Source organism: Nelusetta ayraudi, unplaced genomic scaffold (genome assembly GCF_046127955.1).
Source record: "Nelusetta ayraudi isolate G7.1 ecotype Tasmania unplaced genomic scaffold, CSIRO-AGI_Nayr_v1 ptg000135l, whole genome shotgun sequence".
Classification (NCBI taxonomy): Eukaryota; Metazoa; Chordata; class Actinopteri; order Tetraodontiformes; family Monacanthidae; genus Nelusetta; species Nelusetta ayraudi.
In genome coordinates, this window is record NW_027466185.1 from 13,944,946 (window position 1) to 13,971,367 (window position 26,422).

Genomic DNA, 26,422 nt, shown 5'->3' on the forward strand with positions numbered 1-26,422 from the left:
CAAAACCTTGCCGTGACCCGGATTCGAACCGGGGTTGCTGCGGCCACAACGCAGAGTACTAACCACTATACGATCACGGCTTGCCAACAGGATGTGAGCTCCCACTGAGAGCCAGCACATAAAAACTCTTGGTTTCGTGAAAGACTCCCTCTCTGCTTTCGTCCAAATTCTTACCAAATCAGTGCCCTGCTCTGTGCAAGGTCACCACTATGGTCTGGTCACTATCGACGGTTGGAACCGTGTCGTGGCCAGTGGAAACGCTTACAAACTGCGCCAAGGCGCGCCGAGCCGAAGCGAACCAGCGGAAAAATTCCCTTCATTAGAAGCAACTATCAGGAATCAACCAATCAATCAATTATTAGGCAATAAAAGCCATTGTTGATTATATAAACAACGTTGTATCCTGTAAAGGATGAATTCAGTACAAAACAAAAGAATTGTTGCCATGACCCGGATTCGAACTGGGGTTGCTGCGGCCACAACGCAGAGTACTAACCACTATACGATCACAGCTGGCCAGCAGGACATGAGTGCGTGTTGAGAACCAGCACATACAGCACTTGTCTTTCTTCCAAACTCTTACCCAATCAGTGCCCTGCTCTGTGCTACGTCACCACTATTGTCCCTATACACTTTAAATAGATGTAATTTAATATTTGATATTGCAGTATTTTTGGGCCCACTGTCCTTGGTGCTGAGCTTAGTCAAAAAAAAAAAGAAAAAGAAAAAAAGAATCCTTGCCATGACCCGGATTCGAACCGGGCTTGCTGCGGCCACCTAACCTCAAGGTAGCAGAGAGCAAAGTGGTAATGGTGGGAATCGTGTAGCGGCCAATGGAAACACCTATAAACCAAATTGAGGTGACCCGAGCCGAGCCGAAGCAAGCCAATGGAAACATGCCCTTTGATAGAAGCAACTATCAGGAATCAAACAAACAATCAATTATTAGGCAATAAAAGCCATTGTTGATTATATAAACAACGTTGTATCCTGTAAAGGATGAGCTCAGTCAAAACAAAAGAATTCTTGCCATGACCCGGATTTGAACCGGGGTTTCTGCGGCTACCTAACCTCAAGGTAGCAGGGAGCAAAATTGTAACGGTGGGAATCGTGTAGCGGCCAATGGAAACACCTACAAACCAAATTGAGGTGACCCGAGCCGAGCCGAGCCGAGCCGAGCCGAAGCAAGCCAATGGAAACATGCCCTTTGATAGAAGCAACTATCAGGAATCAAACAATCAATCAATTATTAGACTATAAAAGTCATTGTTGATTAGATGAGAAGTTGTATCCTGTAAAAGATGAGATTCCATTCTATCAACTTTGAATAAATGTATTTTAATGTATGATATTGCATTATTTTTGGATACACTGTCCTTGGTGCTGAGCTCAGTCAAAAGAAAGTCAAAAAAGGAATCCTTGCCGTGACCCGGATTCGAACCGGGGTTGCTGCAGCCACAACGCAGAGTACTAACCACTATACGATCACAGCTGGCCATCGGAGTGAGTGACTTCCAGAAGGACCGCTAGAGTAGCGCTTCACCCCGGGATAGCATGGGGTATTGACAAGATTAGTCATCATCGGGGTGTCAATTAATTGATTGTGATAGATTTAAAGGCTTGTCAGTCAAGACGCGTTGTGATTAATGAGATGGAATCGCCAGTGTTTTTGTCTGCACACGTTCACAGCATTCAGTAAATTTCGCCTGTTTGCCAAAAGCAGTTCTTTTGTTAAGAATCTCACAGTTTGCAAAAACGAATTCCAGATTCTTTTTATTTGCTCAAAAGAAGCTGACTTCGTTGTCGGCAGGATTCGAACCTGCGCGGGGAGACCCCAATGGATTTCTAGTCCATCGCCTTAACCACTCGGCCACGACAACCTTGAACAAGCAAGAACTTTCTGGGGTTCTACTAATAAGATGGCGTTGTTTATCCGCAAAACCTTGCCGTGACCCGGATTCGAACCGGGGTTGCTGCGGCCACAACGCAGAGTACTAACCACTATACGATCACAGCTTGCCAACAGGATGTGAGCTCCCACTGAGAGCCAGCACATAAAAACTCTTGGTTTCGTGAAAGACTCCCTCTCTGCTTTCGTCCAAATTCTTACCAAATCAGTGCCCTGCTCTGTGCAAGGTCACCACTATGGTCTGGTCACTATCGACGGTTGGAACCGTGTCGTGGCCAGTGGAAACGCTTACAAACTGGGCCAAGGCGTGCCGAGCCGAAGCGAACCAGCGGAAAAATTCCCTTCATTAGAAGCAACTATCAGGAATCAACCAATCAATCAATTATTAGGCAATAAAAGCAATTGTTGATTATATAAACAACGTTGTATACTGTAAAGAATGAGCTCAGTCAAAACAAAAGAATTCTTGCCGTGACCCGGATTCGAACTGGGGTTGCTGCGGCCACAACGCAGAGTACTAACCACTATACGATCACGGCTGGCCACCAGGACATGAGTGCGTGTTGAGAACCAGCAAATACAGCACTTGGCTTTCTTCCAAACTCTTACCCAATCAGTGCCCTGCTCTGTGCTACGTCACCACTATTGTCCCTATACACTTTAAATAGCTGTAATTTAATATTTGATATTGTAGTATTTTTGGGCCCACTGTCCTTGGTGCTGAGCTTAGTCAAAAAAAAAAAGAAAAAGAAAAAAAGAATCCTTGCCATGACCCGGATTCGAACCGGGCTTGCTGCGGCCACCTAACCTCAAGGTAGCAGGGAGCAAAATTGTAACGGTGGAAATCGTGTAGCGGCCAATGGAAACACCTATAAACCAAATTGAGGTGACCCGAGCCGAGCCGAAGCAAGCCAATGGAAACACCTATAAACCAAATTGAGGCGACCCGAGCCGAGCCGAAGCAAGCCAATGGAAACATGCCCTTTGATAGAAGCAACTATCAGGAATCAAACAAACAATCAATTATTAGGCAATAAAAGCCATTGTTGATTATATAAACAACGTTGTATCCTGTAAAGGATGAGCTCAGTCAAAACAAAAGAATTCTTGCCATGACCCGGATTTGAACCGGGGTTTCTGCGGCTACCTAACCTCAAGGTAGCAGGGAGCAAAATTGTAACGGTGGGAATCGTGTAGCGGCCAATGGAAACACCTACAAACCAAATTGAGGTGACCCGAGCCGAGCCGAGCTGAGCCGAAGCAAGCCAATGGAAACATGCCCTTTGATAGAAGCAACTATCAGGAATCAAACAATCAATCAATTATTAGACTATAAAAGTCATTGTTGATTAGATGAGAAGTTGTATCCTGTAAAAGATGAGATTCCATTCTATCAACTTTGAATAAATGTATTTTAATGTATGATATTGCATTATTTTTGGGTACACTGTCCTTGGTGCTGAGCTCAGTCAAAAGAAAGTCAAAAAAGGAACCCTTGCCGTGACCCGGATTCGAACCGGGGTTGCTGCAGCCACAACGCAGAGTACTAACCACTATACGATCACAGCTGGCCATCGGAGTGAGTGACTTCCAGAAGGACCGCTAGAGTAGCGCTTCACCCCGGGATAGCATGGGGTATTGACAAGATTAGTCATCATCGGGGTGTCAATTAATTGATTGTGATAGATTTAAAGGCTTGTCAGTCAAGACGCGTTGTGATTAATGAGATGGAATCGCCAGTGTTTTTGTCTGCACACGTTCACAGCATTCAGTAAATTTCGCCTGTTCGCCAAAAGCAGTTCTTTTGTTAAGAATCTCACAGTTTGCAAAAACGAATTCCAGATTCTTTTTATTTGCTCAAAAGAAGCTGACTTCGTTGTCGGCAGGATTCGAACCTGCGCGGGGAGACCCCAATGGATTTCTAGTCCATCGCCTTAACCACTCGGCCACGACAACCTTGAACAAGTAAGAACTTTCTGGGGTTCTACTGATAAGATGGCGTTGTTTATCCGCAAAACCTTGCCGTGACCCGGATTCGAACCGGGGTTGCTGCTGCCACAACGCAGAGTACTAACCACTATACGATCACGGCTTGCCAACAGGATGTGAGCTCCCACTGAGAGCCAGCACATAAAAACTCTTGGTTTCGTGAAAGACTCCCTCTCTGCTTTCGTCCAAATTCTTACCAAATCAGTGCCCTGCTCTGTGCAAGGTCACCACTATGGTCTGGTCACTATCGACAGTTGGAACCGTGTCGTGGCCAGTGGAAACGCTTACAAACTGCGCCAAGGCGCGCCGAGCCGAAGCGAACCAGCGGAAAAATTCCCTTCATTAGAAGCAACTATCAGGAATCAACCAATCAATCAATTATTAGGCAATAAAAGCCATTGTTGATTATATAAACAACGTTGTATCCTGTAAAGGATGAACTCAGTCAAAACAAAAGAATTCTTGCCGTGACCTGGACTCGAACCGGGGTTGCTGCGGCCACAACGCAGAGTACTAACCACTATACGATCACGGCTGGCCAACAGGACATGAGTGTGTGTTGAGAACCAGCACATACAGCACTTGGCTTTCTTCCAAACTCTTACCCAATCAGTGCCCTGCTCTGTGCTACGTCACCACTATTGTCCCTATACACTTTGAATAGCTGTAATTTAATATTTGATATTGCAGTATTTTTGGGCCCACTGTCCTTGGTGCTGAGCTTAGTCAAAAAAAAAAAAGAAAAAGAAAAAAAGAATCCTTGCCATGACCCGGATTCGAACCGGGCTTGCTGCGGCCACCTAACCTCAAGGTAGCAGGGAGCAAAATTGTAACGGTGGAAATCGTGTAGCGGCCAATGGAAACACCTATAAACCAAATTGAGGTGACCCGAGCCGAGCCGAGCCGAGCCGAAGCAAGCCAATGGAAACATGCCCTTTGATAGAAGCAACTATCAGGAATCAAACAATCAATCAATTATTAGACTATAAAAGTCATTGTTGATTAGATGAGAAGTTGTATCCTGTAAAAGATGAGATTCCATTCTATCAACTTTGAATAAATGTATTTTAATGTATGATATTGCAGTATTTTTGGGCACACTGTCCTTGGTGCTGAGCTCAGTCAAAAGAAAGTCAAAAAAGGAATCCTTGCCGTGACCCGGATTCGAACTAGGGTTGCTGCAGCCACAACGCAGAGTACTAACCACTATACGATCACCGCTGGCCATCGGAGTGAGTGACTGCCAGAAGGACCGCTAGAGTAGCGCTTCACCCCGGGATAGCATGGGGTATTGACAAGATTAGTCATCATCGGGGTGTCAATTAATTGATTGTGATAGATTTAAAGGCTTGTCAGTCAAGACGCGTTGTGATTAATGAGATGGAATCGCCAGTGTTTTTGTCTGCACACGTTCACAGCATTCAGTAAATTTCGCCTGTTTGCCAAAAGCAGTTCTTTTGTTAAGAATCTCACAGTTTGCAAAAACGAATTCCAGATTCTTTTTATTTGCTCAAAAGAAGCTGACTTCGTTGTCAGCAGGATTCGAACCTGCGCGGGGAGACCCCAATGGATTTCTAGTCCATCGCCTTAACCACTCGGCCACGACAACCTTGAACAAGTAAGAACTTTCTGGGGTTCTACTGATAAGATGGCGTTGTTTATCCGCAAAACCTTGCCGTGACCCGGATTCGAACCGGGGTTGCTGCGGCCACAACGCAGAGTACTAACCACTATACCATCACGGCTTGCCAACAGGATGTGAGCTCCCACTGAGAGCCAGCACATAAAAACTCTTGGTTTCGTGAAAGACTCCCTCTCTGCTTTCGTCCAAATTCTTACCAAATCAGTGCCCTGCTCTGTGCAAGGTCACCACTATGGTCTGGTCACTATCGACAGTTGGAACCGTGTCGTGGCCAGTGGAAACGCTTACAAACTGGGCCAAGGCGCGCCGAGCCGAAGCGAACCAGCGGAAAAATTCCCTTCATTAGAAGCAACTATCAGGAATCAACCAATCAATCAATTATTAGGCAATAAAAGCCATTGTTGATTATATAAACAACGTTGTATCCTGTAAAGGATGAGCTCAGTCAAAAAAAAAGAATTCTTGCCGTGACCCGGACTCGAACCGGGGTTGCTGCGGCCACAACGCAGAGTACTAACCACTATACGATCACGGCTGGCCAACAGGACATGAGTGTGTGTTGAGAACCAGCAAATACAGCACTTGGCTTTCTTCCAAACTCTTACCCAATCAGTGCCCTGCTCTGTGCTACGTCACCACTATTGTCCCTATACACTTTAAATAGCTGTAATTTAATATTTGATACTGCAGTATTTTTGGGCCCACTGTCCTTGGTGCTGAGCTTAGTCAAAAAAAAAAAAGAAAAAGAAAAAAAGAATCCTTGCCATGACCCGGATTCGAACCGGGCTTGCTGCGGCCACCTAACCTCAAGGTAGCAGGGAGCAAAGTGGTAATGGTGGGAATCGTGTAGCGGCCAATGGAAACACCTATAAACCAAATTGAGGTGACCCGAGCCGAGCCGAGCCGAGCCGAAGCAAGCCAATGGAAACATGCCCTTTGATAGTAGCAACTATCTGGAATCAAACAATCAATCAATTATTAGACTATAAAAGTCATTGTTGATTAGATGAGAAGTTGTATCCTGTAAAAGATGAGATTCCATTCTATCAACTTTGAATAAATGTATTTTAATGTATGATATTGCAGTATTTTTGGGCACACTGTCCTTGGTGCTGAGCTCAGTCAAAAGAAAGTCAAAAAAGGAATCCTTGCCGTGACCCGGATTCGAACCGGGGTTGCTGCAGCCACAACGCAGAGTACTAACCACTATACGATCACAGCTGGCCATCGGAGTGAGTGACTGCCAGAAGGACCGCTAGAGTAGTGCTTCACCCCGGGATAGCATGGGGTATTCACAAAATTAGTCATCATCGGGGTGTCAATTAATTGATTGTGATAGATTTAAAGGCTTGTCAGTCAAGACGCGTTGTGATTAATGAGATGGAATCGCCAGTGTTTTTGTCTGCACACGTTCACAGCATTCAGTAAATTTCGCCTGTTCGCCAAAAGCAGTTCTTTTGTTAAGAATCTCACAGTTTGCAAAAACGAATTCCAGATTCTTTTTATTTGCTCAAAAGAAGCTGACTTCGTTGTCGGCAGGATTCGAACCTGCGCGGGGAGACCCCAATGGATTTCTAGTCCATCGCCTTAACCACTCGGCCACGACAACCTTGAACAAGTAAGAACTTTCTGGGGTTCTACTGATAAGATGGCGTTGTTTATCCGCAAAACCTTGCCGTGACCCGGATTCGAACCGGGGTTGCTGCGGCCACAACGCAGAGTACTAACCACTATACGATCACGGCTTGCCAACAGGATGTGAGCTCCCACTGAGAGCCAGCACATAAAAACTCTTGGTTTCGTGAAAGTCTCCCTCTCTGCTTTCGTCCAAATTCTTACCAAATCAGTGCCCTGCTCTGTGCAAGGTCACCACTATGGTCTGGTCACTATCGACGGTTGGAACCGTGTCGTGGCCAGTGGAAACGCTTACAAACTGCGCCAAGGCGCGCCGAGCCGAAGCGAACCAGCGGAAAAATTCCCTTCATTAGAAGCAACTATCAGGAATCAACCAATCAATCAATTATTAGGCAATAAAAGCCATTGTTGATTATATAAACAACGTTGTATCCTGTAAAGGATGAACTCAGTCAAAACAAAAGAATTCTTGCCGTGACCTGGACTCGAACCGGGGTTGCTGCGGCCACAACGCAGAGTACTAACCACTATACGATCACGGCTGGCCAACAGGACATGAGTGTGTGTTGAGAACCAGCACATACAGCACTTGGCTTTCTTCCAAACTCTTACCCAATCAGTGCCCTGCACTGTGCTACGTCACCACTATTGTCCCTATACACTTTAAATAGATGTAATTTAACATTTGATATTGCAGTATTTTTGGGCCCACTGTCCTTGGTGCTGAGCTTAGTCAAAAAAAAAAAGAAAAAGAAAAAAAGAATCCTTGCCATGACCCGGATTCGAACCGGGCTTGCTGCGGCCACCTAACCTCAAGGTAGCAGAGAGCAAAGTGGTAATGGTGGGAATCGTGTAGCGGCCAATGGAAACACCTATAAACCAAATTGAGGTGACCCGAGCCGAGCCGAAGCAAGCCAATGGAAACACCTATAAACCAAATTGAGGTGACCCGAGCCGAGCCGAAGCAAGCCAATGGAAACATGCCCTTTGATAGAAGCAACTATCAGGAATCAAACAAACAATCAATTATTAGGCAATAAAAGCCATTGTTGATTATATAAACAACGTTGTATCCTGTAAAGGATGAGCTCAGTCAAAACAAAAGAATTCTTGCCGTGACCCGGATTTGAACCGGGCTTGCTGCGGCCACCTAACCTCAAGGTAGCAGGGAGCAAAATTGTAACGGTGGGAATCGTGTAGCGGCCAATGGAAACACCTACAAACCAAATTGAGGTGACCCGAGCCGAGCCGAGCCGAAGCAAGCCAATGGAAACATGCCCTTTGATAGAAGCAACTATCAGGAATCAAACAATCAATCAATTATTAGACTATAAAAGTCATTGTTGATTAGATGAGATGTTGTATCCTGTAAAAGATGAGATTCCATTCTATCAACTTTGAATAAATGTATTTTAATGTATGATATTGCAGTATTTTTGGGCACACTGTCCTTGGTGCTGAGCTCAGTCAAAAGAAAGTCAAAAAAGGAATCCTTGCCGTGACCCGGATTCGAACCAGGGTTGCTGCAGCCACAACGCAGAGTACTAACCACTATACGATCACAGCTGGCCATCGGAGTGAGTGACTGCCAGAAGGACCGCTAGAGTAGCGCTTCACCCCGGGATAGCATGGGGTATTGACAAGATTAGTCATCATCGGGGTGTCAATTAATTGATTGTGATAGATTTAAAGGCTTGTCAGTCAAGACGCGTTGTGATTAATGAGATGGAATCGCCAGTGTTTTTGTCTGCACACGTTCACAGCATTCAGTAAATTTCGCCTGTTCGCCAAAAGCAGTTCTTTTGTTAAGAATCTCACAGTTTGCAAAAACGAATTCCAGATTCTTTTTATTTGCTCAAAAGAAGCTGACTTCGTTGTCGGCAGGATTCGAACCTGCGCGGGGAGACCCCAATGGATTTCTAGTCCATCGCCTTAACCACTCGGCCACGACAACCTTGAACAAGTAAGAACTTTCTGGGGTTCTACTGATAAGATGGCGTTGTTTATCCGCAAAACCTTGCCGTGACCCGGATTCGAACCGGGGTTGCTGCGGCCACAACGCAGAGTACTAACCACTATACGATCACGGCTTGCCAACAGGATGTGAGCTCCCACTGAGAGCCAGCACATAAAAACTCTTGGTTTCGTGAAAGTCTCCCTCTCTGCTTTCGTCCAAATTCTTACCAAATCAGTGCCCTGCTCTGTGCAAGGTCACCACTATGGTCTGGTCACTATCGACGGTTGGAACCGTGTCGTGGCCAGTGGAAACGCTTACAAACTGCGCCAAGGCGCGCCGAGCCGAAGCGAACCAGCGGAAAAATTCCCTTCATTAGAAGCAACTATCAGGAATCAACCAATCAATCAATTATTAGGCAATAAAAGCCATTGTTGATTATATAAACAACGTTGTATCCTGTAAAGGATGAATTCAGTACAAAACAAAATAATTGTTGCCATGACCCGGATTCGAACCGGGGTTGCTGCGGCCACAACGCAGAGTACTAACCACTATACGATCACGGCTGGCCACCAGGACATGAGTGCGTGTTGAGAACCAGCACATACAGCACTTGTCTTTCTTCCAAACTCTTACCCAATCAGTGCCCTGCACTGTGCTACGTCACCACTATTGTCCCTATACACTTTAAATAGATGTAATTTAACATTTGATATTGCAGTATTTTTGGGCCCACTGTCCTTGGTGCTGAGCTTAGTCAAAAAAAAAAAGAAAAAGAAAAAAAGAATCCTTGCCATGACCCGGATTCGAACCGGGCTTGCTGCGGCCACCTAACCTCAAGGTAGCAGAGAGCAAAGTGGTAATGGTGGGAATCGTGTAGCGGCCAATGGAAACACCTATAAACCAAATTGAGGTGACCCGAGCCGAGCCGAAGCAAGCCAATGGAAACACCTATAAACCAAATTGAGGTGACCCGAGCCGAGCCGAAGCAAGCCAATGGAAACATGCCCTTTGATAGAAGCAACTATCAGGAATCAAACAAACAATCAATTATTAGGCAATAAAAGCCATTGTTGATTATATAAACAACGTTGTATCCTGTAAAGGATGAGCTCAGTCAAAACAAAAGAATTCTTGCCGTGACCCGGATTTGAACCGGGCTTGCTGCGGCCACCTAACCTCAAGGTAGCAGGGAGCAAAATTGTAACGGTGGGAATCGTGTAGCGGCCAATGGAAACACCTACAAACCAAATTGAGGTGACCCGAGCCGAGCCGAGCCGAAGCAAGCCAATGGAAACATGCCCTTTGATAGAAGCAACTATCAGGAATCAAACAATCAATCAATTATTAGACTATAAAAGTCATTGTTGATTAGATGAGATGTTGTATCCTGTAAAAGATGAGATTCCATTCTATCAACTTTGAATAAATGTATTTTAATGTATGATATTGCAGTATTTTTGGGCACACTGTCCTTGGTGCTGAGCTCAGTCAAAAGAAAGTCAAAAAAGGAATCCTTGCCGTGACCCGGATTCGAACCAGGGTTGCTGCAGCCACAACGCAGAGTACTAACCACTATACGATCACAGCTGGCCATCGGAGTGAGTGACTGCCAGAAGGACCGCTAGAGTAGCGCTTCACCCCGGGATAGCATGGGGTATTGACAAGATTAGTCATCATCGGGGTGTCAATTAATTGATTGTGATAGATTTAAAGGCTTGTCAGTCAAGACGCGTTGTGATTAATGAGATGGAATCGCCAGTGTTTTTGTCTGCACACGTTCACAGCATTCAGTAAATTTCGCCTGTTCGCCAAAAGCAGTTCTTTTGTTAAGAATCTCACAGTTTGCAAAAACGAATTCCAGATTCTTTTTATTTGCTCAAAAGAAGCTGACTTCGTTGTCGGCAGGATTCGAACCTGCGCGGGGAGACCCCAATGGATTTCTAGTCCATCGCCTTAACCACTCGGCCACGACAACCTTAAACAAGTAAGAACTTTCTGGGGTTCTACTGATAAGATGGCGTTGTTTATCCGCAAAACCTTGCCGTGACCCGGATTCGAACCGGGGTTGCTGCGGCCACAACGCAGAGTACTAACCACTATACGATCACGGCTTGCCAACAGGATGTGAGCTCCCACTGAGAGCCAGCACATAAAAACTCTTGGTTTCGTGAAAGTCTCCCTCTCTGCTTTCGTCCAAATTCTTACCAAATCAGTGCCCTGCTCTGTGCAAGGTCACCACTATGGTCTGGTCACTATCGACAGTTGGAACCGTGTCGTGGCCAGTGGAAACGCTTACAAACTGCGCCAAGGCGCGCCGAGCCGAAGCGAACCAGCGGAAAAATTCCCTTCATTAGAAGCAACTATCAGGAATCAACCAATCAATCAATTATTAGGCAATAAAAGCCATTGTTGATTATATAAACAACGTTGTATCCTGTAAAGGATGAGCTCAGTCAATTAAAAAGAATTCTTGCCGTGACCCGGACTCGAACCGAGGTTGCTGCGGCCACAACGCAGAGTACTAACCACTATACGATCACGGCTGGCCAACAGGACATGAGTGTGTGTTGAGAACCAGCAAATACAGCACTTGGCTTTCTTCCAAACTCTTACCCAATCAGTGCCCTGCTCTGTGCTACGTCACCACTATTGTCCCTATACACTTTAAATAGCTGTAATTTAATATTTGATACTGCAGTATTTTTGGGCCCACTGTCCTTGGTGCTGAGCTTAGTCAAAAAAAAAAAAGAAAAAGAAAAAAAGAATCCTTGCCATGACCCGGATTCGAACCGGGCTTGCTGCGGCCACCTAACCTCAAGGTAGCAGGGAGCAAAGTGGTAATGGTGGGAATCGTGTAGCGGCCAATGGAAACACCTATAAACCAAATTGAGGTGACCCGAGCCGAGCCGTGCCGAGCCGAAGCAAGCCAATGGAAACATGCCCTTTGATAGTAGCAACTATCTGGAATCAAACAATCAATCAATTATTAGACTATAAAAGTCATTGTTGATTAGATGAGAAGTTGTATCCTGTAAAAGATGAGATTCCATTCTATCAACTTTGAATAAATGTATTTTAATGTATGATATTGCAGTATTTTTGGGCCCACTGTCCTTGGTGCTGAGCTTAGTCAAAAAAAAAAAGAAAAAGAAAAAAAGAATCCTTGCCATGACCCGGATTCGAACCGGGCTTGCTGCGGCCACCTAACCTCAAGGTAGCAGAGAGCAAAATTGTAACGGTGGAAATCGTGTAGCGGCCAATGGAAACACCTATAAACCAAATTGAGGTGACCAGAGCCGAGCCGAGCCGAGTCGAAGCAAGCCAATGGAAACATGCCCTTTGTTAGAAGCAACTATCAGGAATCAAACAATCAATCAATTATTAGACTATAAAAGTCATTGTTGATTAGATGAGATGTTGTATCCTGTAAAAGATGAGATTCCATTCTATCAACTTTGAATAAATGTATTTTAATGTATGATATTGCAGTATTTTTGGGCACACTGTCCTTGGTGCTGAGCTCAGTCAAAAGAAAGTCAAAAAAGGAATCCTTGCCGTGACCCGGATTCGAACCAGGGTTGCTGCAGCCACAACGCAGAGTACTAACCACTATACGATCACAGCTGGCCATCGGAGTGAGTGACTGCCAGAAGGACCGCTAGAGTAGCGCTTCACCCCGGGATAGCATGGGGTATTGACAAGATTAGTCATCATCGGGGTGTCAATTAATTGATTGTGATAGATTTAAAGGCTTGTCAGTCAAGACGCGTTGTGATTAATGAGATGGAATCGCCAGTGTTTTTGTCTGCACACGTTCACAGCATTCAGTAAATTTCGCCTGTTCGCCAAAAGCAGTTCTTTTGTTAAGAATCTCACAGTTTGCAAAAACGAATTCCAGATTCTTTTTATTTGCTCAAAAGAAGCTGACTTCGTTGTCGGCAGGATTCGAACCTGCGCGGGGAGACCCCAATGGATTTCTAGTCCATCGCCTTAACCACTCGGCCACGACAACCTTGAACAAGTAAGAACTTTCTGGGGTTCTACTGATAAGATGGCGTTGTTTATCCGCAAAACCTTGCCGTGACCCGGATTCGAACCGGGGTTGCTGCGACCACAACGCAGAGTACTAACCACTATACGATCACGGCTTGCCAACAGGATGTGAGCTCCCACTGAGAGCCAGCACATAAAAACTCTTGGTTTCGTGAAAGACTCCCTCTCTGCTTTTGTCCAACTTCTTACCAAATCAGTGCCCTTCTCTGTGCAAGGTCACCACTATGGTCTGGTCACTATCGACGGTTGGAACCGTGTCGTGGCCAGTGGAAACGCTTACAAACTGCGCCAAGGCGCGCCGAGCCGAAGCGAACCAGCGGAAAAATTCCCTTCATTAGAAGCAACTATCAGGAATCAACCAATCAATCAATTATTAGGCAATAAAAGCCATTGTTGATTATATAAACAACGTTGTATCCTGTAAAGGATGAACTCAGTCAAAACAAAAGAATTCTTGCCGTGACCCGGATTCGAACTGGGGTTGCTGCGGCCACAACGCAGAGTACTAACCACTATACGATCACGGCTGGCCAACAGGACATGAGTGTGTGTTGAGAACCAGCACATACAGCACTTGGCTTTCTTCCAAACTCTTACCCAATCAGTGCCCTGCTCTGTGCTACGTCACCACTATTGTCCCTATACACTTTAAATAGCTGTAATTTAATATTTGATATTGCAGTATTTTTGGGCCCACTGTCCTTGGTGCTGAGCTTAGTCAAAAAAAAAAAAGAAAAAGAAAAAAAGAATCCTTGCCATGACCCGGATTCGAACCGGGCTTGCTGCGGCCACCTAACCTCAAGGTAGCAGGGAGCAAAATTGTAACGGTGGAAATCGTGTAGCGGCCAATGGAAACACCTATAAACCAAATTGAGGTGACCCGAGCCGAGCCGAGCCGAAGCAAGCCAATGGAAACATGCCCTTTGATAGAAGCAACTATCAGGAATCAAACAATCAATCAATTATTAGACTATAAAAGTCATTGTTGATTAGATGAGAAGTTGTATCCTGTAAAAGATGAGATTCCATTCTATCAACTTTGAATAAATGTATTTTAATGTATGATATTGCAGTATTTTTGGGCACACTGTCCTTGGTGCTGAGCTCAGTCAAAAGAAAGTCAAAAAAGGAATCCTTGCCGTGACCCGGATTCGAACCGGGGTTGCTGCAGCCACAACGCAGAGTACTAACCACTATACGATCACAGCTGGCCATCGGAGTGAGTGACTGCCGGAAGGACCGCTAGAGTATCGCTTCACCCCGGGATAGCATGGGGTATTCACAAAATTAGTCATCATCGGGGTGTCAATTAATTGATTGTGATAGATTTAAAGGCTTGTCAGTCAAGACGCGTTGTGATTAATGAGATGGAATCGCCAGTGTTTTTGTCTGCACACGTTCACAGCATTCAGTAAATTTCGCCTGTTCGCCAAAAGCAGTTCTTTTGTTAAGAATCTCACAGTTTGCAAAAACGAATTCCAGATTCTTTTTATTTGCTCAAAAGAAGCTGACTTCGTTGTCAGCAGGATTCGAACCTGCGCGGGGAGACCCCAATGGATTTCTAGTCCATCGCCTTAACCACTCGGCCACGACAACCTTGAACAAGTAAGAACTTTCTGGGGTTCTACTGATAAGATGGCGTTGTTTATCCGCAAAACCTTGCCGTGACCCGGATTCGAACCGGGGTTGCTGCGGCCACAACGCAGAGTACTAACCACTATACGATCACGGCTTGCCAACAGGATGTGAGCTCCCACTGAGAGCCAGCACATAAAAACTCTTGGTTTCGTGAAAGTCTCCCTCTCTGCTTTTGTCCAACTTCTTACCAAATCAGTGCCCTGCTCTGTGCAAGGTCACCACTATGGTCTGGTCACTATCGACGGTTGGAACCGTGTCGTGGCCAGTGGAAACGCTTACAAACTGCGCCAAGGCGCGCCGAGCCGAAGCGAACCAGCGGAAAAATTCCCTTCATTAGAAGCAACTATCAGGAATCAACCAATCAATCAATTATTAGGCAATAAATGCCATTGTTGATTATATAAACAACATTGTATCCTGTAAAGGATGAGCTCAGTCAAAAAAAAAAAAGAGTCCTTGCCGTGACCCTGATTCGAACCAGGGTTGCTGCGGCCACAACGCAGAGTACTAACCACTATACGATCACGGCTGGCCAACAGGACATGAGTGTGTGTTGAGAACCAGCAAATACAGCACTTGGCTTTCTTCCAAACTCTTACCCAATCAGTGCCCTGCTCTGTGCTACGTCACCACTATTGTCCCTATACACTTTAAATAGCTGTAATTTAATATTTGATACTGCAGTATTTTTGGGCCCACTGTCCTTGGTGCTGAGCTTAGTCAAAAAAAAAAAAGAAAAAGAAAAAAAGAATCCTTGCCATGACCCGGATTCGAACCGGGCTTGCTGCGGCCACCTAACCTCAAGGTAGCAGGGAGCAAAGTGGTAATGGTGGGAATCGTGTAGCGGCCAATGGAAACACCTATAAACCAAATTGAGGTGACCCGAGCCGAGCCGTGCCGAGCCGAAGCAAGCCAATGGAAACATGCCCTTTGATAGTAGCAACTATCTGGAATCAAACAATCAATCAATTATTAGACTATAAAAGTCATTGTTGATTAGATGAGAAGTTGTATCCTGTAAAAGATGAGATTCCATTCTATCAACTTTGAATAAATGTATTTTAATGTATGATATTGCAGTATTTTTGGGCCCACTGTCCTTGGTGCTGAGCTTAGTCAAAAAAAAAAAGAAAAAGAAAAAAAGAATCCTTGCCATGACCCGGATTCGAACCGGGCTTGCTGCGGCCACCTAACCTCAAGGTAGCAGAGAGCAAAATTGTAACGGTGGAAATCGTGTAGCGGCCAATGGAAACACCTATAAACCAAATTGAGGTGACCAGAGCCGAGCCGAGCCGAGCCGAAGCAAGCCAATGGAAACATGCCCTTTGATAGAAGCAACTATCAGGAATCAAACAATCAATCAATTATTAGACTATAAAAGTCATTGTTGATTAGATGAGAAGTTGTATCCTGTAAAAGATGAGATTCCATTCTATCAACTTTGAATAAATGTATTTTAATGTATGATATTGCAGTATTTTTGGGCACACTGTCCTTGGTGCTGAGCTCAGTCAAAAGAAAGTCAAAAAAGGAATCCTTGCCGTGACCCGGATTCGAACCGGGGTTGCTGCAGCCACAACGCAGAGTACTAACCACTATACGATCACAGCTGGCCATCGGAGTGAGTGACTGCCAGAAGGACCGCTAGAGTAGCGCTTCACCCCGGGATAGCATGGGGTATTCACAAGATTAGTCATCATCGGGGTGTCAATTAATTGATTGTGATAGATTTAAAGGCTTGTCAGTCAAGACGCGTTGTGATTAATGAGATGGAATCGCCAGTGTTTTTGTCTGCACACGTTCACAGCATTCAGTAAATTTCGCCTGTTCGCCAAAAGCAGTTCTTTTGTTAAGAATCTCACAGTTTGCAAAAACGAATTCCAGATTCTTTTTATTTGCTCAAAAGAAGCTGACTTCGTTGTCGGCAGGATTCGAACCTGCGCGGGGAGACCCCAATGGATTTCTAGTCCATCGCCTTAACCACTCGGCCACGACAACCTTGAACAAGTAAGAACTTTCTGGGGTTCTACTGATAAGATGGCGTTGTTTATCCGCAAAACCTTGCCGTGACCCGGATTCGAACCGGGGTTGCTGCGGCCACAACGCAGAGTACTAACCACTATACGATCACGGCTTGCCAACAGGATGTGAGCTCCCACTGAGAGCCAGCACATAAAAACTCTTGGTTTCGTGAAAGACTCCCTCTCTGCTTTTGTCCAACTTCTTACCAAATCAGTGCCCTGCTCTGTGCAAGGTCACCACTATGGTCTGGTCACTATCGACGGTTGGAACCGTGTCGTGGCCAGTGGAAACGCTTACAAACTGCGCCAAGGCGCGCCGAGCCGAAGCGAACCAGCGGAAAAATTCCCTTCATTAGAAGCAACTATCAGGAATCAACCAATCAATCAATTATTAGGCAATAAATGCCATTGTTGATTATATAAACAACATTGTATCCTGTAAAGGATGAGCTCAGTCAAAAAAAAAAAAGAGTCCTTGCCGTGACCCGGATTCGAACCAGGGTTGCTGCGGCCACAACGCAGAGTACTAACCACTATACGATCACGGCTGGCCAACAGGACATGAGTGTGTGTTGAGAACCAGCACATACAGCACTTGGCTTTCTTCCAAACTCTTACCCAATCAGTGCCCTGCTCTGTGCTACGTCACCACTATTGTCCCTATACACTTTAAATAGCTGTAATTTAATATTTGATATTGCAGTATTTTTGGGCCCACTGTCCTTGGTGCTGAGCTTAGTCAAAAAAAAAAAAGAAAAAGAAAAAAAGAATCCTTGCCATGACCCGGATTCGAACCGGGCTTGCTGCGGCCACCTAACCTCAAGGTAGCAGGGAGCAAAATTGTAACGGTGGAAATCGTGTAGCGGCCAATGGAAACACCTATAAACCAAATTGAGGTGACCCGAGCCGAGCCGAGCCGAGCCGAAGCAAGCCAATGGAAACATGCCCTTTGATAGAAGCAACTATCAGGAATCAAACAATCAATCAATTATTAGACTATAAAAGTCATTGTTGATTAGATGAGATGTTGTATCCTGTAAAAGATGAGATTCCATTCTATCAACTTTGAATAAATGTATTTTAATGTATGATATTGCATTATTTTTGGGCACACTGTCCTTGGTGCTGAGCTCAGTCAAAAGAAAGTCAAAAAAGGAATCCTTGCCGTGACCCGGATTCGAACCAGGGTTGATGCGGCCACAACGCAGAGTACTAACCACTATACGATCACAGCTGGCCATCGGAGTGAGTGACTGCCAGAAGGACCGCTAGAGTAGCGCTTCACCCCGGGATAGCATGGGGTATTCACAAAATTAGTCATCATCGGGGTGTCAATTAATTGATTGTGATAGATTTAAAGGCTTGTCAGTCAAGACGCGTTGTGATTAATGAGATGGAATCGCCAGTGTTTTTGTCTGCACACGTTCACAGCATTCAGTAAATTTCGCCTGTTCGCCAAAAGCAGTTCTTTTGTTAAGAATCTCACAGTTTGCAAAAACGAATTCCAGATTCTTTTTATTTGCTCAAAAGAAGCTGACTTCGTTGTCGGCAGGATTCGAACCTGCGCGGGGAGACCCCAATGGATTTCTAGTCCATCGCCTTAACCACTCGGCCACGACAACCTTGAACAACTATGAACTTTCTGGGGTTCAACTGATAAGATGGCATTGGTTATCTGCAAAACTTTGCCATAACCTGGATTTGAATCGGAGTTGCTGCAGCAACGTAGACAACCATGCGATCACAGCTGTCCACCAGGCTGGGTGCGTATCATAGTCACTGCTTCAGTACCTCTTTATTCAGAATTGCACTGTGATTCTACAAAATTAGGACAGAATGATGTCAAGTAATGCAACTGTATGCCGTCAAGAACTCCTATAAATACATATGCATAAGCAAGCTGTCACTTAATGTAATTTACTGACTCATTCAGATTGGAGTATTTTTGGACACCTTCCTTGATGCTGAGCTAAGTCAAAACAATCCTTGTTGTGACCCAGATTCAAACCCGGGTTGCTGCGGCCACCACGCAAAGTGCTAACCACTATGCAATCACAGCTGGCTAGCATTGGAAGGCCGGCTCTTGTGATCTGATTTTTCATGAGTCGGTTTCTTTAATCAGTAAAAACTTGCCTCGTTGCCGGCAGGATTCGAACCTGCGCGGGGAGACCCCAATGGATTTCAAGTCCATCGCCTTAACCACTCGGCCACGACAACCACAGAATGTTGTCAGTAGCAAAATTGCTTGATGGAAATTTTTACAGGACAGCATACATTCGGCAGCATATATTGATAATATTTAATGAATAAATGGTGGGTCAGCAAAAGGTTGCTGTGACCCAGATTTGAACCGGGGTTGCTGCGGCTGCAATGCAGAACACTAAACACAATCACGGTCGTCCCTCTTGGCTGTACATCGGGAGTCATGAGTAAATATACGCAGAAGTTAATGTGGGATGCTTAACCTTTAAGTATATCTATTTGCATAAAACTGAAAAGAAAGCATGCATATGTAAAGGTGCACACATTGCATATTGTGTGAATTGTAATTGAGTATTCATTGACACACCTCACATCTTGCCTTTGTTCAGACAACAAAGCAGTGACTATGTCCCTGGACAAACTCACTTCACTCAGCCTGTGCTGTGGAAGGTCAAAGCTGTGTTTTTTCAAGCCCGGTGGCTCTGACCCAAAGTCAAAAGAACTGCTAGTATCTCTGAGTGTTTTTCTTATCACACACATTGCACTGCGTCTCTCCCTCACCCTGCAGTCAGACTTCCAGGCAGGAGTGGATCAGTGGGTGGGCCTGGTTGCATCCAGGTGTGAGATTTATTTTCTTGTATTTCCTTGTTTTATTTTCTATTCAAAGTTGTTCATTTGAGTGACTGTTGGCGTTGAAATATGTATACTCATATATTTATATGTAAATAGTGAAAGGTTAGTTCACATAAAAAGTTTCTGAATACTTCTGAAACCACTTTGACTTTCAACATATAGAGTTCTATAACACTTGGCCTATTCTGCAGTTGCAAAATGCATTTTAAAGGACTAGATATTTTTTTCTTAGTTGTTCAAATTCATTTATTTACAAATAACGCCCAAAATACTGTGCCTGTGGTGAAAAGCAATATTCAATAAAAATCAACCTACTTCAGTTCATTACACACTCAGTCAAGCCTTTCTGGCAGAACTTCCTCAGCAAGTGCAGAAGAGAAATGGTGCCATTTCATATATATGACCGAGAGAAGGGCAGAACTTCCCCTTTATGCTCCACTCCCATTTGCGCAACGTGATTAAAAGGCGTCAGACTCTCCAGTACCAGCCTTATACTCTTTCCCTTCCCTCAGGACACCCACATACATTAGCTAAATTGCAGATTTCTTTTTTTTTTCCCTCCTCGACGAGCAGCTGGAGGTCCTGGGGCAGATTCCTCAGACTGTTCCTCTGCTCCAGTTGAAGACCAAAGGTGATCAGACTCTTTTTTTCTTCTTTGCTTCTGGGGGCCCCAGAGTCTGAAACACCCAGTCTGGGAATGTTGCACCTATAGATTTACTACCGTTTAAATAATTTCTATTTTCATTTTTTGCCACATGAAGTAATTTTTGGAAAGCTGATTTGTTTTAATGGTTATGTTTAATTTATTTCTCTCATACTGTTTTATATCTCTGCCCTCCAACATTTCAGAGGAACATTACTCTTTTTAACACTCCACATTTCTTCTGAGTGCTGCACCTTTTTGAGTTAGAAGTCATAAGAAAAAAATTGTAACACATCTTAACACAGCTGCGCATTTTTAACTTAGTAACCTAATCATTTTTATAATTAAGTGTTTTGCCAAATGTGTTTATTAAAACAAACAAACAAAAAAAAATCAAATTCACCAGTTTCAGTCAGTTTTCAGTGAAAGTGAAATATTAAAAATCATATCGCTAAATGAACAAGTAGTAATGAGATGCCACATTAAAAATTGATGTTGAATTTTCCCCTGTGACTAAACAGTCACAGCCCAACTTTTCTTTAGGGAGGACACTGAAGTAGTTAAACATTTGACCACTCGGGGGCGCAACAGCCCCGTCGACCAAAAGCTGCACGTCGTCGTAAACGATTCTGCAAAGCTGCGATCGTGTCTTCTTTCTCCCGCGATGTGTCTGTCTGTGTCCGTCCTTCCCGACCGCTGTGTGATGATCCATAATCACCACTCTGCGTCCCCATCAACATCCATCACTCTTTATGGACTTTCGCAGTCAGGGGCGCAGAACTGAGAGAGACAGCCAGAGAAACCTACGGCCTTCCAGTCAGGGGCGCAGGGAAGGCTACTCAGCACTCCATTTCTAAAATGACCTCCCGCACAGCGAGATGTGTCCCCGTCCGCACACTCTCAATTGTCTAGACTTTGTTTTTAAAAGAGAGAGATAGGATCAAAAAAACACACACCACAGAGCACTGCTGGCCCTCCTCCCGTCATTTGAATTTATTTATTTATTTATTTATTTATTTATTTATTTATGTGTTTATTTATTCATTTAATTTTACTTTATTCCGTCATTTATTTTTACTTCAGCACCAAACCTTGCAGATTCCAACAGGCCGAGAAGGTATTTCACAAGAAATCATTGACCCACAAAGTTCAAAAGCAACAATGCAACATGGTGAAAAATGTGTTTTGTTCAAATATGAGCATCACTATGTTGTCGTGGCCGAGTGGTTAAGGCGATGGACTAGAAATCCATTGGGGTCTCCCCGCGCAGGTTCGAATCCTGCCGACAACGTGACTTGCTTTTCCCAAAATCCCCCAGGAAAGACAGCTGAATGCAACCAGTCAGTAAACTCATCTAATTTGACCAGCAGTGATTTTATTGCCCATTCGTTGTCATCACAGCTAGATACTGACAAATAGTGACCAGTGCGGTTGTGCTGCTGTTCAGGAACATCAGCCGTAGTAGTATAGATTGTACTGGTCTAGTTTTAAAATACAAGTCCTCAACGTACAATTCAAAGATTCTCATTGTCTTTCCAACCTCCATTAAAAAATACCGGCAATCAATAGTTTGTTGATCAATAGTTTGTTGACAAAGCTCATGAAAACAAGAAAAAATACTTTCCTCAGTTTTTCAACGTGTCAGTTAAGGCGATATCTAAAAAAAAAGAAAAAAGAATAGAGCGAAAGAAGAGGAAAGAGGCAGAGACAGAGGCTCTCACCACTTTACATTTTCTGGGTCAATGGCACTGAAAAAAGTCAGCCGTCTCCCTCCCTCTCATCGCAAATCAAAGCTCTCCGCTTTAGTTATTCAGCGCGAGCATAAGGGAAATAACTTGCCTCATTTAAATGCTAATTTGTCTCTGGCTAAAGAGATTCAGCATAATGGCAACAGGTTGGTCAAAAATATGGGATACGCTGTGCGGGCAGCCCCTTAGATTAGACACGAAGAGAGATTCTCATGGCCACAATAGAGGATTGTTTTATTTATCCGCACAAATTCTCGTGGCGGCTGCAGCAGCTGAGCTGCATTCTGACCGCGTTTTATTTACCCGAGATGCCAGAAAGAAACTCTTCCCTGCAGTTCATCCAAGGACGATGAGTCTAGAAGCCAGATTGAGGTAATGCTCATGGACAGGTTTATTATCATTAGAATGTGCGCTAAGATCGTACAGTGATCGTATACTCGGCATTGTGGCCGAGGCAACCCAGGTTTGAATACATGTCACGAGGGTTAGGGTTACTTTTGACTGACAATGTGAATTTACTAAAGGTAGGTGTGCAGACAAAACACTGGCTATGCCATCTCATTACAACTCATCTTGCAGTCAGGGCTTTAAATTACTTCATGTAAGGTACAAAATGGTTAAAATTGACTTCTAATAACTAATTTTGCAGAATCAATGGGGTTCCTCTGAATGAAGCGGCAGCGCATGTCCCTCACTCAAGTGGCCTGCCGTCATAGTTTAATGGTTAGCACTCTGCACTCTGGCCGCACCAACCCAGGGCAAATGTGTTCTTTTGGCTTACATTCTAAATTTACTGAATATATCGTAACCCTATTAAAATAATGGCCTAAGTAATTTTTTTCAAGTTTTTGGGAAAACACAAAAAGAGATGGCCAGCATTATCAAGAGATGATTTCAGCCAAAAACTCATTTTCGTCAAAAAATGACATAGGGCATTGTTTTGATAGGGTGACGATATGAAGGTGTGCAGACTAAACATATTGGCTGTGCCATCTCATTCAGTACAACTCTTCTTCACTGACAAGGCTCCAAATCAGTTACAGTGACATAAAGTGTCACTACTTCACATAAAAGTATGAAATAAGCAAACATGGTCTCCCAAGGATTAACCTTGATGATTCACCATGCTATCCTAACTGAAGTGATACTTTAGTGGTGCTCGTGCTACATGCAGCACTCACCTAATGGTATAGTGGTTCAAATCCGGGTCACGCAAGGATTGTTTGTTTTTTTGTTTTTTTTGACTGACCTCGCAGAAGGCCATTAATTGACATACAGTGACATAAGCTAGCATGGTATCCCAAGGATTAAAGTTGAGGATTTACCGTGCTATTCTAACTGAAATGATACTCTAACTATACTTGTTGCAGGTACCCCTGCCAGTGGCCAGCTGTGATTGTATAGTGGTAAGTATGCTACGTGGTGGCTGCAGCAACCCTGCTTTGACTTCGGGTCATGGCAATGTAAAACCTTTTAGTGAGCACTGCACTGAGGACACGGTGTACAAAAATGCTGCAACCTGACTGAAGTCAGTAAATTACAGCTGAAGTGTGAGTCTTTTGTCTTTTGCAAGCAAGGAGCTACTTCTGGCAGAGATAAGCTGCTGATGTACTTCATTTGCATTGCAGGATCTACTTTTGGCTGAATTAAAAAGACATTCCATGAACACAATATAGAGCAATAGGTTTGCAAAAAATGTTATTTCAAGTTTATTTGTTCTCCCCAAGTGTGGTATATACAAATAAATCCCCACAAACATGTCCAGACAGAGAAGCAGTGAGAATCAGGTGAAGAGAATCTCTCCCCTCTGCTCGACCACGTCCTTTTTTAATTTATCCTACGTCTGCCCCTGTGTGCCTGCCACCCTCTTGACGTCAATGTGAATCTTTAACCTCTCTCAATCTGTCTCCACGGCCGCGGTTTGTGTGTGTGTGTGTGTGTGTGTGTGTGTGTGTGTGTGTGTGTGCGTGTGTGATCCTCTGTCTCTGTCACCGGCCCCCTGATCCACCTGCCTCACTCCGTCTTTCTCATTCCATCCCTTGGTCCTCTGCAGACACCCGGCCTCTGTCTGTTTGTGATTGACTGAGTTGAGAAGTTGGTTGGATACCCTTCTAACGTGTGCACCAAGGTTAAGCACACCCACACGCACACACACATTCATTTGTCTCTTATCTCCCCTCCTTCCCTTCTCACATTGGTGTATTTGACATCCTCGCCTTAATGTACGGTGACCCTCTATTATCACACAGTTACAGTTTTTGTGCGCTGGTGTGCGTGCGCGTGTGTGCGTTCGGGGTCTTTGTCATTTGGCCTGCCAGAGAGGGAGAGTATGCATTTCCATTATGCCAGGCTGACAGGGAAACGGCTGACTTTTTAATTGGTGGGGATTTCGCCCGCGACACAAGGTCATTGGCTGCTAATATGTCAATTATCAGAGTCGGGGGCTGAGACAGCTGTGGGACATGCGCCTGAGAGACGGAGATTGGCTGGCTGGCTGGCCTCATTTGACTTGTCAGCTCGTCTACAACGACGGGAAGTCTTCAAAGCAAAAGTCAACACCTCCATTAGCTCTTCCCCTCGCTTTGTGTAAAGCGGCAGGTTTAAACAGAGATTTCGTGGGCCCTCCATCCAGATTAGATCAAAAATCAAAATCAAAAACACCCTTGAAGTCTCAAAGTATTCTCCTCTCACTTGCTATTCTTTCATGTCTCTGTGTCTCCTTCTGCTGTGGCGTCTGCTGTTGGCAGCCAGGGGCAATCAGGACATCTCCCTTTCTCTTGGAACGGTGCAATTAATCTGGAAAAGTGCTAAATGCGGAAGTGCTAAATACAAAAACACACAGCAACTTACAACTGGCAGCACACTGGTCTAAAAGCTGCGAGTGCAAAACAAGATGCAGTGACCCGGAGTTGAACCGGGGTTGCTGCGGCCACAACGCAGAGTACTAACCACTATACGATCACGGCGGGACACCAGGGAGGATGACTGCAGACACTACCGCTACAGTACCGCTAGAGTACCACTGCATGGATGAGTATGCACACTGTCATACATTCAGTAAATTTCGACTGCCAGCCAAACAAGATCTTTGCCACGAGCCAAATACAAACCAGCGTTGTTGCGGCCACAGTGCAAAGTTATTACCATTATGGGATCACAGCCAGCCGTCTGGCCTGATCCAAACTTTGACCGAGATGAACAGATCCCAGGTAAGCTCATGTGATCTGTTTTTGATGATTCTTTCCTCACATTCATGAGTGCTCTCATTTTTTTGGAAATTTTTGTTAACCATCTCATAGTTGGTTCAATGAACTCCTGTTTCTATTTATATGTGCTAAGTTTAAGCCAAAATCGTTGTCGGCAGGATTCCAACCTGCGCGGGGAGAGCCCAATGGATTTCAAGTCCATCGCCTTAACCACTCGGCCACAACAACCTTAGATGACCTCGAACTTTCTAGGTCCGTCCTGATTAGTCGTGCAAAACTGCTGCATGGATTTTTGTGGAGATTCTAAATACATAAACACGCAACAACTTACAAATGCCAGCTCGCTGGTCTGAAAAGAATTTCATGTTCTTTTTATATGCTCAATAGAAGCCAAAATCGTTATCGGCAGGATTCGAACCTGCGCGGGGAGACCCCAATGGATTTCAAGCCCATCGCCTTAACCACTCGGCCACAACAACCTTGCATGACCTCGAACCTTCTAGGTCCGTCCTGATTAGTCGTGCAAAACTGCTTCATGGAAGTTTGCAACATTCTAAATATATATACACACAACAGTATAAATCTGGCGGCTCGCCGGTCTAACGGATCGGCACCAAACTGGCTTGAATGTTTTTGTTGCCATTGTGGTCCACAAAAGCTTTTTCTTTGGAAAATGTTGTTAGCCATCTCATAGTTGGCTCAATGAACTCCAGTTTCTTTTTATATGTGCTAAATAGGAGTCAAACTCGTTGTCGGCAGGATTCGATCCTGCGCGTGGAGACCCAAAAGGATTTCTAGTCCATCACCTTAACCACTCGGCCACGACAACTTCAAAGAACCTTGAGCTTGCTAAGTACGTCCTGATTAGTTGTGCTAAACTGCTTCATGGAAGTTTGTGGAAGTGCTAAATACATAAACACGCAACAACTTACAGTGGGTGGCTCACTGGTCTAATGGATCACTTGGGTACCGGCATAAATGTTTGTTGCAGTGCCATCCACAAAAGCTGCAAGTGCAAAACAAGATGCCGTGACCCGGAGTTGAACCGGGGTTGCTGCGGCCACAACGCAGAGTACTAACCACTATACGATCACGGCGGGACACTTGGCAGGATGACTGCAGACGCTACCGCTACAGTACCGC

The 26,422-nt window shown here is 44.6% G+C and overlaps 29 non-coding genes across 29 annotated transcripts; 1 reads left to right on the top strand and 28 right to left on the bottom strand.

Annotated features, from left to right (window-relative positions):
• Nucleotides 1-8: 8 nt before the first annotated feature.
• Nucleotides 9-80, bottom strand: trnah-gug (transfer RNA histidin (anticodon GUG)). The gene has a single exon. It is a non-coding gene; the product is annotated as a tRNA-His (tRNA).
• Nucleotides 81-1,798: 1,718 nt separating this feature from the next.
• Nucleotides 1,799-1,880, bottom strand: trnas-aga (transfer RNA serine (anticodon AGA)). The gene has a single exon. It is a non-coding gene; the product is annotated as a tRNA-Ser (tRNA).
• Nucleotides 1,881-1,944: 64 nt separating this feature from the next.
• Nucleotides 1,945-2,016, bottom strand: trnah-gug (transfer RNA histidin (anticodon GUG)). Its single transcript has one exon. It is a non-coding gene; the product is annotated as a tRNA-His (tRNA).
• Nucleotides 2,017-3,783: 1,767 nt separating this feature from the next.
• On the bottom strand, nt 3,784-3,865 carry trnas-aga (transfer RNA serine (anticodon AGA)). Its single transcript has one exon. It is a non-coding gene; the product is annotated as a tRNA-Ser (tRNA).
• Nucleotides 3,866-5,425: 1,560 nt separating this feature from the next.
• Nucleotides 5,426-5,507, bottom strand: trnas-aga (transfer RNA serine (anticodon AGA)). Its single transcript has one exon. It is a non-coding gene; the product is annotated as a tRNA-Ser (tRNA).
• Nucleotides 5,508-5,571: 64 nt separating this feature from the next.
• trnah-gug (transfer RNA histidin (anticodon GUG)) lies at nt 5,572-5,643 on the bottom strand. The gene has a single exon. It is a non-coding gene; the product is annotated as a tRNA-His (tRNA).
• A 360-nt stretch (nt 5,644-6,003) lies between these two features.
• On the bottom strand, nt 6,004-6,075 carry trnah-gug (transfer RNA histidin (anticodon GUG)). Its single transcript has one exon. It is a non-coding gene; the product is annotated as a tRNA-His (tRNA).
• A 992-nt stretch (nt 6,076-7,067) lies between these two features.
• On the bottom strand, nt 7,068-7,149 carry trnas-aga (transfer RNA serine (anticodon AGA)). The gene has a single exon. It is a non-coding gene; the product is annotated as a tRNA-Ser (tRNA).
• A 64-nt stretch (nt 7,150-7,213) lies between these two features.
• On the bottom strand, nt 7,214-7,285 carry trnah-gug (transfer RNA histidin (anticodon GUG)). The gene has a single exon. It is a non-coding gene; the product is annotated as a tRNA-His (tRNA).
• Nucleotides 7,286-9,047: 1,762 nt separating this feature from the next.
• On the bottom strand, nt 9,048-9,129 carry trnas-aga (transfer RNA serine (anticodon AGA)). The gene has a single exon. It is a non-coding gene; the product is annotated as a tRNA-Ser (tRNA).
• Nucleotides 9,130-9,193: 64 nt separating this feature from the next.
• trnah-gug (transfer RNA histidin (anticodon GUG)) lies at nt 9,194-9,265 on the bottom strand. The gene has a single exon. It is a non-coding gene; the product is annotated as a tRNA-His (tRNA).
• Nucleotides 9,266-9,626: 361 nt separating this feature from the next.
• Nucleotides 9,627-9,698, bottom strand: trnah-gug (transfer RNA histidin (anticodon GUG)). The gene has a single exon. It is a non-coding gene; the product is annotated as a tRNA-His (tRNA).
• Nucleotides 9,699-11,028: 1,330 nt separating this feature from the next.
• On the bottom strand, nt 11,029-11,110 carry trnas-aga (transfer RNA serine (anticodon AGA)). Its single transcript has one exon. It is a non-coding gene; the product is annotated as a tRNA-Ser (tRNA).
• A 64-nt stretch (nt 11,111-11,174) lies between these two features.
• Nucleotides 11,175-11,246, bottom strand: trnah-gug (transfer RNA histidin (anticodon GUG)). Its single transcript has one exon. It is a non-coding gene; the product is annotated as a tRNA-His (tRNA).
• Nucleotides 11,247-11,606: 360 nt separating this feature from the next.
• trnah-gug (transfer RNA histidin (anticodon GUG)) lies at nt 11,607-11,678 on the bottom strand. The gene has a single exon. It is a non-coding gene; the product is annotated as a tRNA-His (tRNA).
• Nucleotides 11,679-13,065: 1,387 nt separating this feature from the next.
• On the bottom strand, nt 13,066-13,147 carry trnas-aga (transfer RNA serine (anticodon AGA)). Its single transcript has one exon. It is a non-coding gene; the product is annotated as a tRNA-Ser (tRNA).
• Nucleotides 13,148-13,211: 64 nt separating this feature from the next.
• Nucleotides 13,212-13,283, bottom strand: trnah-gug (transfer RNA histidin (anticodon GUG)). The gene has a single exon. It is a non-coding gene; the product is annotated as a tRNA-His (tRNA).
• A 1,419-nt stretch (nt 13,284-14,702) lies between these two features.
• On the bottom strand, nt 14,703-14,784 carry trnas-aga (transfer RNA serine (anticodon AGA)). Its single transcript has one exon. It is a non-coding gene; the product is annotated as a tRNA-Ser (tRNA).
• A 64-nt stretch (nt 14,785-14,848) lies between these two features.
• trnah-gug (transfer RNA histidin (anticodon GUG)) lies at nt 14,849-14,920 on the bottom strand. The gene has a single exon. It is a non-coding gene; the product is annotated as a tRNA-His (tRNA).
• A 1,822-nt stretch (nt 14,921-16,742) lies between these two features.
• On the bottom strand, nt 16,743-16,824 carry trnas-aga (transfer RNA serine (anticodon AGA)). Its single transcript has one exon. It is a non-coding gene; the product is annotated as a tRNA-Ser (tRNA).
• A 64-nt stretch (nt 16,825-16,888) lies between these two features.
• trnah-gug (transfer RNA histidin (anticodon GUG)) lies at nt 16,889-16,960 on the bottom strand. The gene has a single exon. It is a non-coding gene; the product is annotated as a tRNA-His (tRNA).
• Nucleotides 16,961-17,323: 363 nt separating this feature from the next.
• trnah-gug (transfer RNA histidin (anticodon GUG)) lies at nt 17,324-17,395 on the bottom strand. The gene has a single exon. It is a non-coding gene; the product is annotated as a tRNA-His (tRNA).
• A 992-nt stretch (nt 17,396-18,387) lies between these two features.
• Nucleotides 18,388-18,469, bottom strand: trnas-aga (transfer RNA serine (anticodon AGA)). Its single transcript has one exon. It is a non-coding gene; the product is annotated as a tRNA-Ser (tRNA).
• A 513-nt stretch (nt 18,470-18,982) lies between these two features.
• trnas-uga (transfer RNA serine (anticodon UGA)) lies at nt 18,983-19,064 on the bottom strand. Its single transcript has one exon. It is a non-coding gene; the product is annotated as a tRNA-Ser (tRNA).
• A 2,470-nt stretch (nt 19,065-21,534) lies between these two features.
• On the top strand, nt 21,535-21,616 carry trnas-aga (transfer RNA serine (anticodon AGA)). The gene has a single exon. It is a non-coding gene; the product is annotated as a tRNA-Ser (tRNA).
• Nucleotides 21,617-25,425: 3,809 nt separating this feature from the next.
• On the bottom strand, nt 25,426-25,507 carry trnas-uga (transfer RNA serine (anticodon UGA)). Its single transcript has one exon. It is a non-coding gene; the product is annotated as a tRNA-Ser (tRNA).
• A 169-nt stretch (nt 25,508-25,676) lies between these two features.
• On the bottom strand, nt 25,677-25,758 carry trnas-uga (transfer RNA serine (anticodon UGA)). Its single transcript has one exon. It is a non-coding gene; the product is annotated as a tRNA-Ser (tRNA).
• A 268-nt stretch (nt 25,759-26,026) lies between these two features.
• trnas-aga (transfer RNA serine (anticodon AGA)) lies at nt 26,027-26,108 on the bottom strand. Its single transcript has one exon. It is a non-coding gene; the product is annotated as a tRNA-Ser (tRNA).
• Nucleotides 26,109-26,304: 196 nt separating this feature from the next.
• On the bottom strand, nt 26,305-26,376 carry trnah-gug (transfer RNA histidin (anticodon GUG)). The gene has a single exon. It is a non-coding gene; the product is annotated as a tRNA-His (tRNA).
• Between the last annotated feature and the right edge of the window lie 46 nt (nt 26,377-26,422).